At 36.7% G+C, this 13,011-nt stretch overlaps 1 protein-coding gene across 2 annotated transcripts in view; it reads left to right on the top strand.

The window, feature by feature from the left end:
• LOC111048341 (transcriptional activator cubitus interruptus) overlaps positions 1–13,011 on the top strand; it is a 147,732-nt gene that overhangs the window by 61,504 nt on the left and 73,217 nt on the right. Inside the window, exon 1 of one of the 2 annotated variants that reach the window (XM_039434553.1) lies at positions 5,350–5,903. The exons of the other annotated variant lie outside the window; for it this stretch is intronic. The gene's annotated coding sequence lies outside the window, so the exon portion shown is untranslated. Of the gene's footprint in view, positions 1–5,349; positions 5,904–13,011 lie in introns of those variants that run through there. 2 annotated transcript variants of the gene reach the window in all.

Here is a 13,011-nt window from a genome sequence, read left to right as displayed (position 1 = left end):
TTTCACCCTCTCACCCATATTTCAATTGTTCGAAATATATAGTTCAGCTCTATGTAAAAATCATTTAAGGATGCTCTACTGTTATCAAGAAGAAAAACTTTGAAACTTTGCTCTTATTAATACTAGTCATGATCCACTATTTAAAACTAAATAAACAACAGTCTTTTGCTAATAAATTTATTGATTCTCTTCTATTATTGTGCTCTTGATTTATCCATGTTTGTAATGGGGTACTATATCAATCTCATGATGACTTATGTGTTGGAACATCTCTTAACACGTTCGTATTCTCTTATTATACGTATTCTCATGCACATCTTTCATCTCTTTTCACTACTATATCCCACCTAACTTCAACACATTCATTATATCAATTTAGATAAAAATCAGCTATATCAATATATCATCATATTACACTATCAATCTGATTTTTTGAAGAAAAAACAGCATTTTGTACCACATTTCGCACGTGCAGTGCAGACGAAAGCCTGAATTGAGATCATCTGCGAATATTGTCTTCCATTCTTCGTCTGGCGATGCTATTTGTGGATATGGTCTGAGCATGCGAGAACATTTGCATCTTGATGGCAGACAACAACATGCATGGCAATGCTCTGTACCATACACTGTGTATGTCACACACACACACACACACACACACACACACACCACACACACACACACACACACACACACACACACACACACACACACACACACACACACACACACTCGCCAATATAACTCACTTGTCTTTTCTCTCAGGACATTCACTCTTTGTCTCCTACCTTTCGTCTTTATTGTTTTCCTTTCCCTCTCCCTTCTCACTCCTCTCCCTCTCCCAAACCTTCACACTCTTTCACAGTTACTCTTTTGCTCTCTCTCAGCCACAATAATTACTGCATTCCCTGTCCGAGAAGCAGATAATAGATAAGATTCTTAGCGGGGCTTGTATTGTGGTCGCACCAGGAGATATTATTCTCCCAAAGATGCGAGGGACCCAGAGAACACACAACATTATTGCCTCTACCTTACAGGCTATCTTACCACACTTCTCACCACACTGCCTCATCCACCCACGCTCGACTGCAGCGATAGATGTAACAGATTACTGGACAGCAAAAATATGGGTATGTGTTGTCGGCGCTTCGGAAGGGGGTTGGAAAAGAAAGAGGAGATGAAAGATGCAGAAGGGACGGTTGTAAGGGGGATGGAGAGAAAGAGTTGAAGATAAATAAGAGGGGGAAGTGGGTAGAAGATATAAGGAAGATTTTGGAGAAGAGTAAGAAGATGATCATGGAATTACTGTATTATGATAATGGAAATGTGTAGATGATGGTGTATTAAGAAGAAAAAGGAGAAGAGGGTTAAGAAGAGGATGGAGAAGAAAAGAAGCAGGAAAAGGAAAGAGTGACATAGATAAGAAATAGTGGGAAGAAGGACTTGTAGAGAAAGGAGAGTTAGGTGAGAGCTATGGTGGGAGAATAAGAATGAGAAGAAAGTTGAATTATTAAAAGAGAACGAGAATAAGAGCCTACAAGAATAAGTGAAGTAAGAAAAAGGAGGAAAAAAGAATGAAAATTGAATGAATAATAAGCAATAAGAGAGAAGAATGAATAGTTGATGATGATGATGATGATGATGATGATGATGATGATGATGATAATGGAGATGCACGGAAAGAAGAATAACAAGATGAAGGAAAAGAAAAATTGATAAGAAGAAGGATGAGTTCAGTTCATCAGGATCTACTAAAATAGTAGAGTCATATAGATTGGGAAAGAGAGAAATGGGAGTATGAGAGAGACTGTTGAATAATAGTTTGAAATAAAAGTAAGTAGATTCTACAAGAAAGCAGAAGAGAAAGGAAGAAGTATCTCAACAGGAAAAAAGAGACCGTGCACTGAGATGGATGAAGTGGTGATGGAAAAGTGAGAACGAGGAAGCAAAATAAAGGAAGGAGAGAAGTGGGACAGGAAGGAGAAAAGGATGAAGGGACGGAGCACGGAGGTGGACTTGAGAGATTATGAGAAAGATGAGGAAGACAGAACGAGAGAATGGAAGAGTAAAGTGTTGAAGGAGTGAGGGAATGTGATTACTGTATGTGGATAACATTATGAGCACATAAAACCCACTTGGCCTGTGTCCCACTGCAGTGCACCACATGGTCATCCTTCCATTTGTGGACTTGTTCCAAACCAAACATGATAATCAAGTATGATATTCTTATATTACTCACTTCGTCTTCTATACATCCATCAATGTTCAAATTTTGCATATGTTTTCAAACTTCTCAAATATATGGATTATCGAGATGTTTGTTATAATGATTGATTCTGAAGGTGCGTAAAGACCTTTGCGCCACGAACACACGCATTTTATTTCGCTTTTCATCAGCTGATGCTATGCTCATATAAGTAAGCTTATGGAAAGTAAATGCGCGTGTTCGTGGCGCTAAAGTCTGTACGCAGCTTTAGGGGTGATAAACACTAGATATTGTTATTTCGTTATACACCCTAGAAATATGTTTTTGTTCTATCTGTATTTTTCTGTTTCTTGAATGAATAAAAGTGAGAACTTTGGCTGAGAATTTTCAACTTCAATTGGATTATTAAATTTAAATAAGTTAAGGTTATTAATAACAGCATCACACACACAAATATTTGATGGATTTAAGCCATCATTTTACCCATAATTATTCACTTCATATTCAATGGTAACTGTAGGAAAAATTTAATGTGAAATACGTGCTCAAAGCTCCTCTGCTGCACTCAAGAAGCCAAGTAAACGTTTCTTTCGGTGCAGCAAACTGTCACTTTGCGCACTAGTTGCACAAATAACTATTATTTCATTTTTTCTCAAAAATACATATTACCAGACTTAAAAACTGCTTATTCAATAGAATCCTGATGAAGAATGATTATAACAAATATAATATTAACTTATTTAATTTTATTCTTTGACCCTTTTATTTTCAAGGTAAACTTGAAAAAAATCATTTCCAAATAATACTAATTTTTCAATTACCAGGAAATTGATAGCGTTGAATTAATAGATACGGTAATTGGAATTTTCCGTTTCAAGTTAGTCATTGGTCCATAGTCAAACTTAGTGCTGGTATGTTTCAAGCTACTTAGCATATCAGGAGTTTCTCAGTGATCAGTTTTAAGTCTCCGTGGTCCGTTTCAGGCGTGGGTAGGCTACAAGCTTTACTTTCTCAAGGATACTGCATCAGGCTTACCATCTTCCTTTATTATTATCTGTAATCATCTTTAGATCACCTATTTAGAGATTGAAGTTTAGATCACCTTCCTCACCTGGTCTGTTAAATCGGCCTATCAACTCCTAAATAATCTTTCCAATGATATTTTTTCATAAACAATTATAAATGTCGTACGATACCCAGCACTCAAATGAATCGAAACGTGTACCACTATGATTACGATAAGAATTTACTTACAATTTCTCCGCTCATATTTGATGTTCTAATATTCTTGCTGTATCAACTGAATTACATTTTTCTCCTTAGTGTCTCAAATGACACTGAGTGAATAGTTCCACGATTTAAGCCACAATCCCTCTTGAATACTAAAAATCAATTAGCAAATCAACAGGAATGGATTTTTCCTTCCAAATAGTTTCCCTTCAAAAATGAATATTTTCAATAATCTCACCTTGTTATAGTAAGCATCCACACATACAAAATCTCCCTTCACTTTTCCAATATTTTTATCTATACTTCTTATGAAGATCTGTTTTATTTCTACCATGAATACATAATTCGCATTTTCCTTAGATATTCTCAATTCAAGGTCGATCTCTCTTTATCAGATCTCTTCGTCTTCTTTATCTTGTCTTTTCATCTCTATATTCCTCCTCAGCATTCTTTCTTCTGTTCTAAGTCATATATTTGGTACTTATATCGTATGTTCTTGCTTTATATCTATCTCGCTTGGGGACAAAACAACAGAAGCAACAAGAACCAGCTTGGATAGGCTTTAATAATTTGGGAGCCAATAAGATACGAGTGTCAGACAATGCAAGGACGAGACTGGGAGGACCAGCAGCAGGTCCAGCATTCTATTGGACGAAACGTCACCGAATAAGACAATCAAAGTTATGACTGTCGAGTTATTCCATTTCAATTTCGACTCTTGAAACAATGTGCGGCTCTGAAAAAACGATAAAACCCCCGAAGTGCTCGGGTAATTGAATGGCATTGCTTATTAAGATGGGGAATGAAAATTATGTGAGTAATAAGCATTGTTTTTATTCGATCGGTGTTCCTTCAAGGCTGAATTTGGGATACTAAGCAGAAGTAGATGTAACTATTCTCCCTGAGGCAGATCTCTGGAACAAAGGAGCTACAAAATGGATTCGAAAATATATTTCTACGAATTCTTCACTCATCGATATACTATAAAAATATAACTACTGAAATTCCAATCTGTCCTGGATAATTTTTTTTTTGGAAAACTGCTTGCATATAAATTGTAGAGTCAGAAAGATTGTGGTGCGGTTTTGATTATAACACTTGGAAATACTGTTTAGGTAGAGTTGCCTAAATCATTTCTCAATATTAGTGAGATATTTAATTGATGATATTTATATATGCAAAAATATGTTTACATCGGTGGTGACCATCTGTTACGATATGTGATAATCGGAGAAGCAACTATTCAACATGCTCAAGAAGTGGAAGATGTGGAATAAGAGGCGATTGAGATGATAAGGGCGTGGAAGGAAGAGAGCTGAAGTAGGAAGGTACAGCCAAGTCTAATGAGAAGGTATCAGACATCAGACATTGATGATGAAGTCATGTCGAGGAAGAGTTGTGCAGGAGAGGGGTGGAGAGGATTGGAAGTAAGATGAGACAAAACAAAGGACCAGGTGGAAACAGACTGATGCTTTTTTCTTCATGTACCTTCTCCTCCCCCCTTTCTTCTTGCTCTTCTTACACTGTTCTTCGCTCCATCTTCATTTCGTTGAGTGCATTGTACAGAATGTATTGGTGAGTTCTTCTCCTTCACCATCATCCCTTTCTCCTCCTCCTCTTCATTCTACAGCCGCGACTTTAATTGAACCACCGCTCTTCTTCTTCATGTAGCTGCTATACAGAGACCGCTCCAATGTTACCAATGATTGGCTTGTTTCACTTAATAATTTCATCTAACTTGGCGAACGAGTGAGAGAGAAGCGGGTATGAGGTGCATGGGTTGGAGTGAGACAGAACTAGTTACCCCTCTCCTAGTCGGTGACTGCCCCACCTCCGTTCGTCAGCGGCGTTCAGATTGGTTGGACCATCATGGGTGGTCCGAAGCAACCACGTTTCTTACAGTATCCACCTAGCTGTGGCTCAGGAAACATTGTACTCTTTAATATTCGTTTCTTCATTCGTGAAAAACTTACTATTTAATGTTGTTCAAATTTATACTACATAAATGTTTTAATTGATACCATGCATGGATAATTGAGCACAGCCTGATTAGTGCAAGTAGTGTTTCCAGTTCAAGTCTCGTGTGTGACTCCTGTGCTAAGTGTATGATTTTGTGGTGCGTGTTGTAAAGTGTGAACGAGTAAATTGTAGGAAACTATCAAGTACCCAAGTGAAAACCCCAAGTACATAATATCATTCCCAAGTATTATAGGAGAATCCAGTGGATATGTGATGAGTAGTCTGAGAATAGTTTAATAGGAAACGTGTTTGTTATTCTATCAAGAGGCTCCGTTTTGGAAAGTTCTTACTTTGGAAATGAAGCTATTAAAGTTTGTTGAAATTTTTCACATTTTTAAAAAAAAATACCATCAGTGTTGTGTGCTTGCCTGAAGACCTTCAAGAAAAAAGGATTCTGATTATGTTATCCGCTGGGAAGGACAGCTGGATTGATATCTCAAGAATACAGGTAAATGTCACATTATAATTCAATTAAATCATTACGGTTTAAGGTATTTTGTCCCAGCTGCTACCTTTCAATACTAATCTTATCTGTTGTTCTCTAAAGCAGATTACAAGTATTGTGTTACAGCAATATTTCGAATGTACTAAAATACTAAAATTAATTATTCTATTAATTTCATTCTTACAATCACTAATCATATTATTATGTTTGAAAGAGAACAATAGGCATAGGCCAAACCCGTTTTTGTCACAAATTTTGATAAATTGTAACATTGTCGAAGATTGGTCAGACCATCATGGGTTACTTGCAACTCTTTCAGACTGTTGTTTGAATTCAATGCTTGGATTCAAGGATCTCAATTCCTTGAAATCAGAAATCAGAAGTGTGGTATGTAAAGCTTTTCGTGGAAGATAGTTTGATCTCAAGATACTATAGGATACGATAATTATTAAGAATCTGTCATGATTCTCACCAATGAGAAACCCTTGAGCTCTTGTCAAAAGTCGACGAAGAAGTGGTTGAAGAATAATTTATAAACGAAAATATGAAGGGATATTTCCTGTATTTTCATTCATATGATCGTGATTGTGTTAAATATATGCATAGATTTGGGTGGCAGAGTCAAGAGTCTTTATTGTCTTCATTGAAGGTAATCAATAAATTACCCGAGCAGGATTATCAGTGAAATAATTCATTTTCTCAAGAGTTTGTATACTTTATACAGAAGGAATTCTGATGGTATTTGGAAATCTTGGGAACCGAGAATTCAAAAAGGCCCAGCTATGTTTGACGTTAAATCTGTTATTTCTATAACTCTCTGTTTAGTAGTTCAGTATGGTTATTTCGTATTTCTAATAGAATCTGATCAGTCCTTCACAATTTTCCATCTGACAATTTCTCTCAAGGATCTATCAGGCATTCATGCTATTGATTCATTTTTTGAATTGAAGCATGTTTATTTTCCAACAAGAAGGCTGCTCTTTCAAAAGCGAAATCCTTGCTCATCTATTAAGCAATTTTTGGTGTCGTCAATAATTGTAACACTACTTTTTGAGAAGAGATATTTAAATAACCAATATCTTACCTCTTGTAACAAACTTTATATAGTGGATTAGTTCTTGGTCTGGTGATCATACACTGGTTGGTGACAATAATTGACAAGAATTATTCTTGTCCTTAATCTGTGATTTTACAACCTGCAATTCACTTATAATTCAATTCAAAAGTATCAAAGTAAAAAAAAACTTCTTAAATAACGTTACCAAAGTACCTTGAGAGATTCTTCTCTTGTAGAAAGAGAAAGGCTCTTCCCTTTGTTTGCATTTGTACCATGACTTTGGGTATTCCGATGAGTTTTATTTATAGCGGTACAAGTCTTAGCGGTAGAAGCTAACGAACCTGGTCCCAATCCGAGCTATAATCAGGCCTTGTTCTCATCACAAGCTGTATTTAATTATTTATTCACACCCTCAGCTACTCACAAAGTTATCTTTCCCTCTTCTCTTCACATTCTTTTTTCATTTTTCTCGCCTTACATCATCTTGTCAAGTTCATTATCTCCCTAATCACGTTTATTGTTATAATATTGAATCGTCTTGGTGCATTGATGAGCCTTCAAACTTGATTCTAAGTTGATGAGATCAGGTATACTGCTCTATTATCCTCCACCTCATCAACTATGCTTATATTACTGTCAGTCTTTGGAAGCGCCATGATAAACCATTAATCAACGATCACTATCTACATTAAAGCTGTCTATTGCATCCAGAAATTCGGCCAGAGCTCAATGATTACTGTGGAGTTTATGACAATCGTTCATCCACGGTTGTACTATTTACTTACAACTAATCCTAAAATTATTGTAACTGAGAAATTTTATTGTAGTTGTGGACAATGTCCTGGGAGGTGTCCACCCTGCCTTATCTTGTCCAATTTTACATATGGAGTGTCTTTTTAGGGCTACTTTTGATTATAAATAAAAATAGAAATCCAAGTACCTTTTTTAAAATTGTTTAGTCACAACATGTTTCGGTGGCTATATGATAGACTACCATTATCGAGTTGACTTATAATGCATATGAAGCTATAAAGATTGGAGTTAATTCACTAATGCGAGAAGTGAATGAAGAATGCAAAGTGCAAGATGGCGCAGTGTCTAAACCTTCGGTTAAAGTAAAACATTGGTTATGAATCGTATTGACCAGATTCATCGATATCACACTACCACTTCCATCAATTAAACACCAGAATCAATTATTTGATTAATATGATTGGTTCAACTGGTGTTTGCTACGTTTACTAGGTACAGTAGTTGAATTTGTCTCTTTAATATTGAATTAGGGGTACTTTTGTGAATCTTTTACCAATTCAATGTGTCACTAAGTAATATAAAAAGGTATCGTGGAAAAAGAGTGCACCTCATTTATTGCTTCCAATTCACTGATTGAGAAATAAAAATCCTGTTCCTTTCATTCTCGAAGCTAAAAGTGTCAATGGGTTGGTAACCCTATGTTATTATCGAAGTTTTTCGAGCAGGTATAAAAACTGTTCAAAGGTTTAAGCAGATTTACTTTTTCATGCTCTTGTTCCGTTCATTTTTTAAGAAGTCTGGCTTAGTTTTTCCATGTCTTCAGTGGCAGTCTGGGGATTAAAATTCTTTCAGCATCCGGATTACCGCTTGTTTTAGGAATTATCGAACAAACCTCGGCCTAAGAATGAATTGAAATGTTAGTTCAACGACGAAACAGTCCCAGTTAATCGAATAATGTTATCGAAGGCTTCAAGGAAAAGCTTTTACCCGTTTTATTATACACTTTTGCTGACATGTGAACCGGTATTCCCCATTCTCTTTCTCGTTTGAGAGTCTGTTGCTCTGATTATTCGACTAAAAATATTGAGGGTATTTTAGAGCTTATAACAAAAAAAGTGAAGTATTCCCAGAGACGGAGAATTAATTATTCACATCTTATTGACGTGTCTGTAAATCTCCATTATTCATATTTGAGGATATTACATTAGTGAAGGTGTTCTCTCCAATAGTGAGGATTACAAGAGGAAACAACTCAATATTTATATCCAGTGACGATAAAAGCCATGTCTATCATTATTTTCAATATAAGTGGAGGGGTTGTAGGATATAGTTGTAATCAATGTTGGAATTTACTATACCTGTAGAATCACAAATTTGATAGAATTTAGAAAATACGTCTCATTCATATCTTATTATTGTCCATGAAATATGAAGCACCGCTTTTTTATTAACTGTAGACAAAATAACATGCAAAGAATGGATGATGAACGGTGGCCCAAAAGGATATTGAATTGGAATGCACCAGGAAGAAGGAAGAGGGGAAGACCACCTGAAACTTGGATGAAGCAAGTGAAGAGTGACATGCGCGAGAGGAATTTGGCAGAGGGAGATTGGATGGACAGAGTGAGATGGCATGTGGGATGCGAGAGACGGCTTGAGCTGTAAAAAATATATCGCGAGTTCAATTTTTTAATGAAATTTATTCATTTATTAGCTTAGTGAGACGTCCTTTTCTGAACTGTTTCCTTACTATATATATATATATATATATTATATATATATATATATATATATATATATATATATATATTACATTTGAGTGTTTCGCGGATGGATATATTATATGTAAAAGAATTAACCGGGTACATCCGTTTGTTTTGACTTACTTGAGTCTGACGTTTCGTCGCCATCGCAGACGACATCTTCTGAGGGTGGCGTCGAAATCCACACTGAGTCCTAGGTATTCTTTCGGGGTCGAAGAGCATACCTTCTACCCCCTCCCTCCACTTGCTTGTGCTGGTGCTGTTGGGTGAGTGAAATTCCAGGAATGTTGTCTTGTTTTGGTGACAATGGTGCTGTAGCGGGTTTCATTGTACCAGGTACTGGGCGTTTGGTATTCAAAATTAACTTCCATAAGGGAGACACGTGAGGCTGTCGTCTCTTTTATTTAGAGAGCCTTGCTTTTCGATTTCCAACGCCTCTCTCACAATCCTGACTTGAAAATTTCGAATGCTGGCTATTTGTTTGGAATTCACGAAATTTATTGAATGACCAGTATTTTTCACATGGTTATATAGGGCTGAGGTTGATTGTTGATTTTTTATGCTTAATTTATGTTCATCTATTCTAGCAGAGATTCTCCTATTTGTTTGGCCTACATATTGCTTGTCACAGTTCAGGCAGGGGATACTGTAGACTCCTTGGTTTTCTAGCTCCAGTCTGTTGATGGGTTTTTTTAAGATTTGGGAAATGAGTAGATGGGGTTTGAATAATGGTTTGATTTTGTGGGTTTTTAATACTCTTCCAATTCTGTCTGTGGTGCCCTTGATGTATGGGAGGAGTACTGTTTTTTCAAAATATTCTTCTTTTTCTTGTTGATTCCCTTTTTTAAGTGGAGACAGATTATTTACTATTGATTTTTGAATGATTGTAGTTGGGTAGCCAATGGATTTGAGAATGTTAGTCACTGTCTTTATTTCTTCTTCTCTCCTTTTTTCATTGGTGAGATGAAGAGATCTGAAGATTAAGCTGTTTATAACTGAGGAGGATTGAGCCGGGTGGTGATGTGATTGGAAATGTAAGTACCTGTTAGTGTGGGTGGGCTTTCTGTATACTGAATAGTTCAAACTTCCATCGGTTTGTCTCATCAATAGAACGTCTAAAAAGGGTAAAGATGACTCTTTTTCTATTTCTAGTGTGAATTGGATTTTAGGGTGTATTTCATTTAGCTGCTGTAGAAATTCCAATAGTTTTTCTTCACCATGAGGCCAAATTATGAAAATATCATCAACATATCTTTTCCAGATGCTCGGTTTGAAAAAAGCTTTGTTCAAGGCTTCTTCTTCAAAATGTGTCATGAAAAGGTTTGCTATGGCTGGAGAGAGAGATGATCCCATTGGTGCTCCTTCAATTTGTCTGTAATATTGATTTTTGTGTATGAAATATGTGTTTTTCAAGCAGTGGCTAGTCAACTCTACTGTTGATCTAGAGAAGTGTTTGTTCTGTTTCATGATGGAGAGGGCTTCGTCGACTGGGATGTTGGGGTATAGAGAGATAACGTCCAAGCTGGCTAGTATATCCCCCGAGTTGAGCGTTATATTTTCCACCTGGCTGATAAAATCGTATGAATTCTTCACATAGGATTGGGATTTTTCTATTATGGGCTGGATAAGGCCGGCTAAGTATCTTTCTAATTTTGAGTGGGAGAGTTAATTGCACTGACGATCGGTCTCAAGGGTGTGTTTTCCTTATGAACTTTAGGAAGACCATAGATTTTTGGGGATCTGCTGGATTTTTCTCTTGGAATTAATTTCAATTGGCTGTCTACATCTATGTCTGAGGCTTTGATTTTTGATTTTGTGATTTTTTCTAGGTAGGTGGTGGGATCTCTTTGAACAGGCTTGTAGGCTGCATGTTTGAGGATATTGTCTAGTTTTTCATCATATTCACTCCTGTTCATAACTACTGTGGCGTTACCTTTGTCGGCTGGTAGAATGACTATTGAGGGATTACTGGACAAGTCTTTCAAAGCAGAGAGCTCTGCTCTATCCAAGTTTGGTTGAGGAGGTTTGGATTTTTTCAAAATATGGAAAACTTCTTGTCTTATTTCCTCTGCTTCAAGTTGGTCTAATTTGGTCTAGTTGGTCTAAGCCCAGTCTTCCTAAAGTCCATAAGGAAAACACACCCTTGAGACCGATCGTCAGTGCAATTAACTCTCCCACTCAAAAATTAGAAAGATACTTAGCCGGCCTTATCCAGCCCATAATAGAAAAATCCCAATCCTATGTGAAGAATTCATACGATTTTATCAGCCAGGTGGAAAATATAACGCTCAACTCGGGGGATATACTAGCCAGCTTGGACGTTTATCTCTCTATACCCCAACATCCCAGTCGACGAAGCCCTCTCCATCATGAAACAGAACAAACACTTCTCTAGATCAACAGTAGAGTTGACTAGCCACTGCTTGAAAAACACATATTTCATACACAAAAATCAATATTACAGGCAAATTGAAGGAGCACCAATGGGATCATCTCTCTCTCCAGCCATAGCAAACCTTTTCATGACACATTTTGAAGAAGAAGCCTTGAACAAAGCTTTTTTCAAACCGAGCATCTGGAAAAGATATGTTGATGATATTTTCATAATTTGGCCTCATGGTGAAGAAAAACTATTGGAATTTCTACAGCAGCTAAATGAAATACACCCTAAAATCCAATTCACACTAGAAATAGAAAAAGAGTCATCTTTACCCTTTTTAGACGTTCTATTGATGAGACAAACCGAAGGAAGTTTGAACTATTCAGTATACAGAAATCCCACCCACACTAACAGGTACTTACATTTCCAATCACATCACCACCCGGCTCAATCCTCCTCAGTTATAAACAGCTTAATCTTCAGATCTCTTCATCTCACCAATGAAAAAAGGAGAGAAGAAGAAATAAAGACAGTGACTAACATTCTCAAATCCATTGGCTACCCAACTACAATCATTCAAAAATCAATAGTAAATAATCTGTCTCCACTTAAAAAAGGGAATCAACAAGAAAAAGAAGAATATTTTGAAAAAACAGTACTCCTCCCATACATCAAGGGCACCACAGACAGAATTGGAAGAGTATTAAAAACCCACAAAATCAAACCATTATTCAAACCCCATCTACTCATTTCCCAAATCTTAAAAAAACCCATCAACAGACTGGAGCTAGAAAACCAAGGAGTCTACAGTATCCCCTGCCTGAACTGTGACAAGCAATATGTAGGCCAAACAAATAGGAGAATCTCTGCTAGAATAGATGAACATAATTAAGCATAAAAAATCAACAATCAACCTCAGCCCTATATAACCATGTGAAAAATACTGGTCATTCAATAAATTTCGTGAATTCCAAACAAATAGCCAGCATTCGAAATTTTCAAGTCAGGATTGTGAGAGAGGCGTTGGAAATCGAAAAGCAAGGCTCTCTAAATAAAAGAGACGACAGCCTCAACGTGTCTCCCTTATGGAAGTTAATTTTGAATACCAAACGCCCAGTACCTGGTACAATGAAACCCGCTACAGCACCATTGTCACCA

This window comes from Nilaparvata lugens, chromosome 8, assembly GCF_014356525.2.
Source record: "Nilaparvata lugens isolate BPH chromosome 8, ASM1435652v1, whole genome shotgun sequence".
Lineage (NCBI taxonomy): Eukaryota > Metazoa > Arthropoda > Insecta > Hemiptera > Delphacidae > Nilaparvata > Nilaparvata lugens.
The sequence above is the reverse complement of the archived record's forward strand: the minus strand, read 5'-3'. Positions and strand labels throughout refer to the sequence as shown.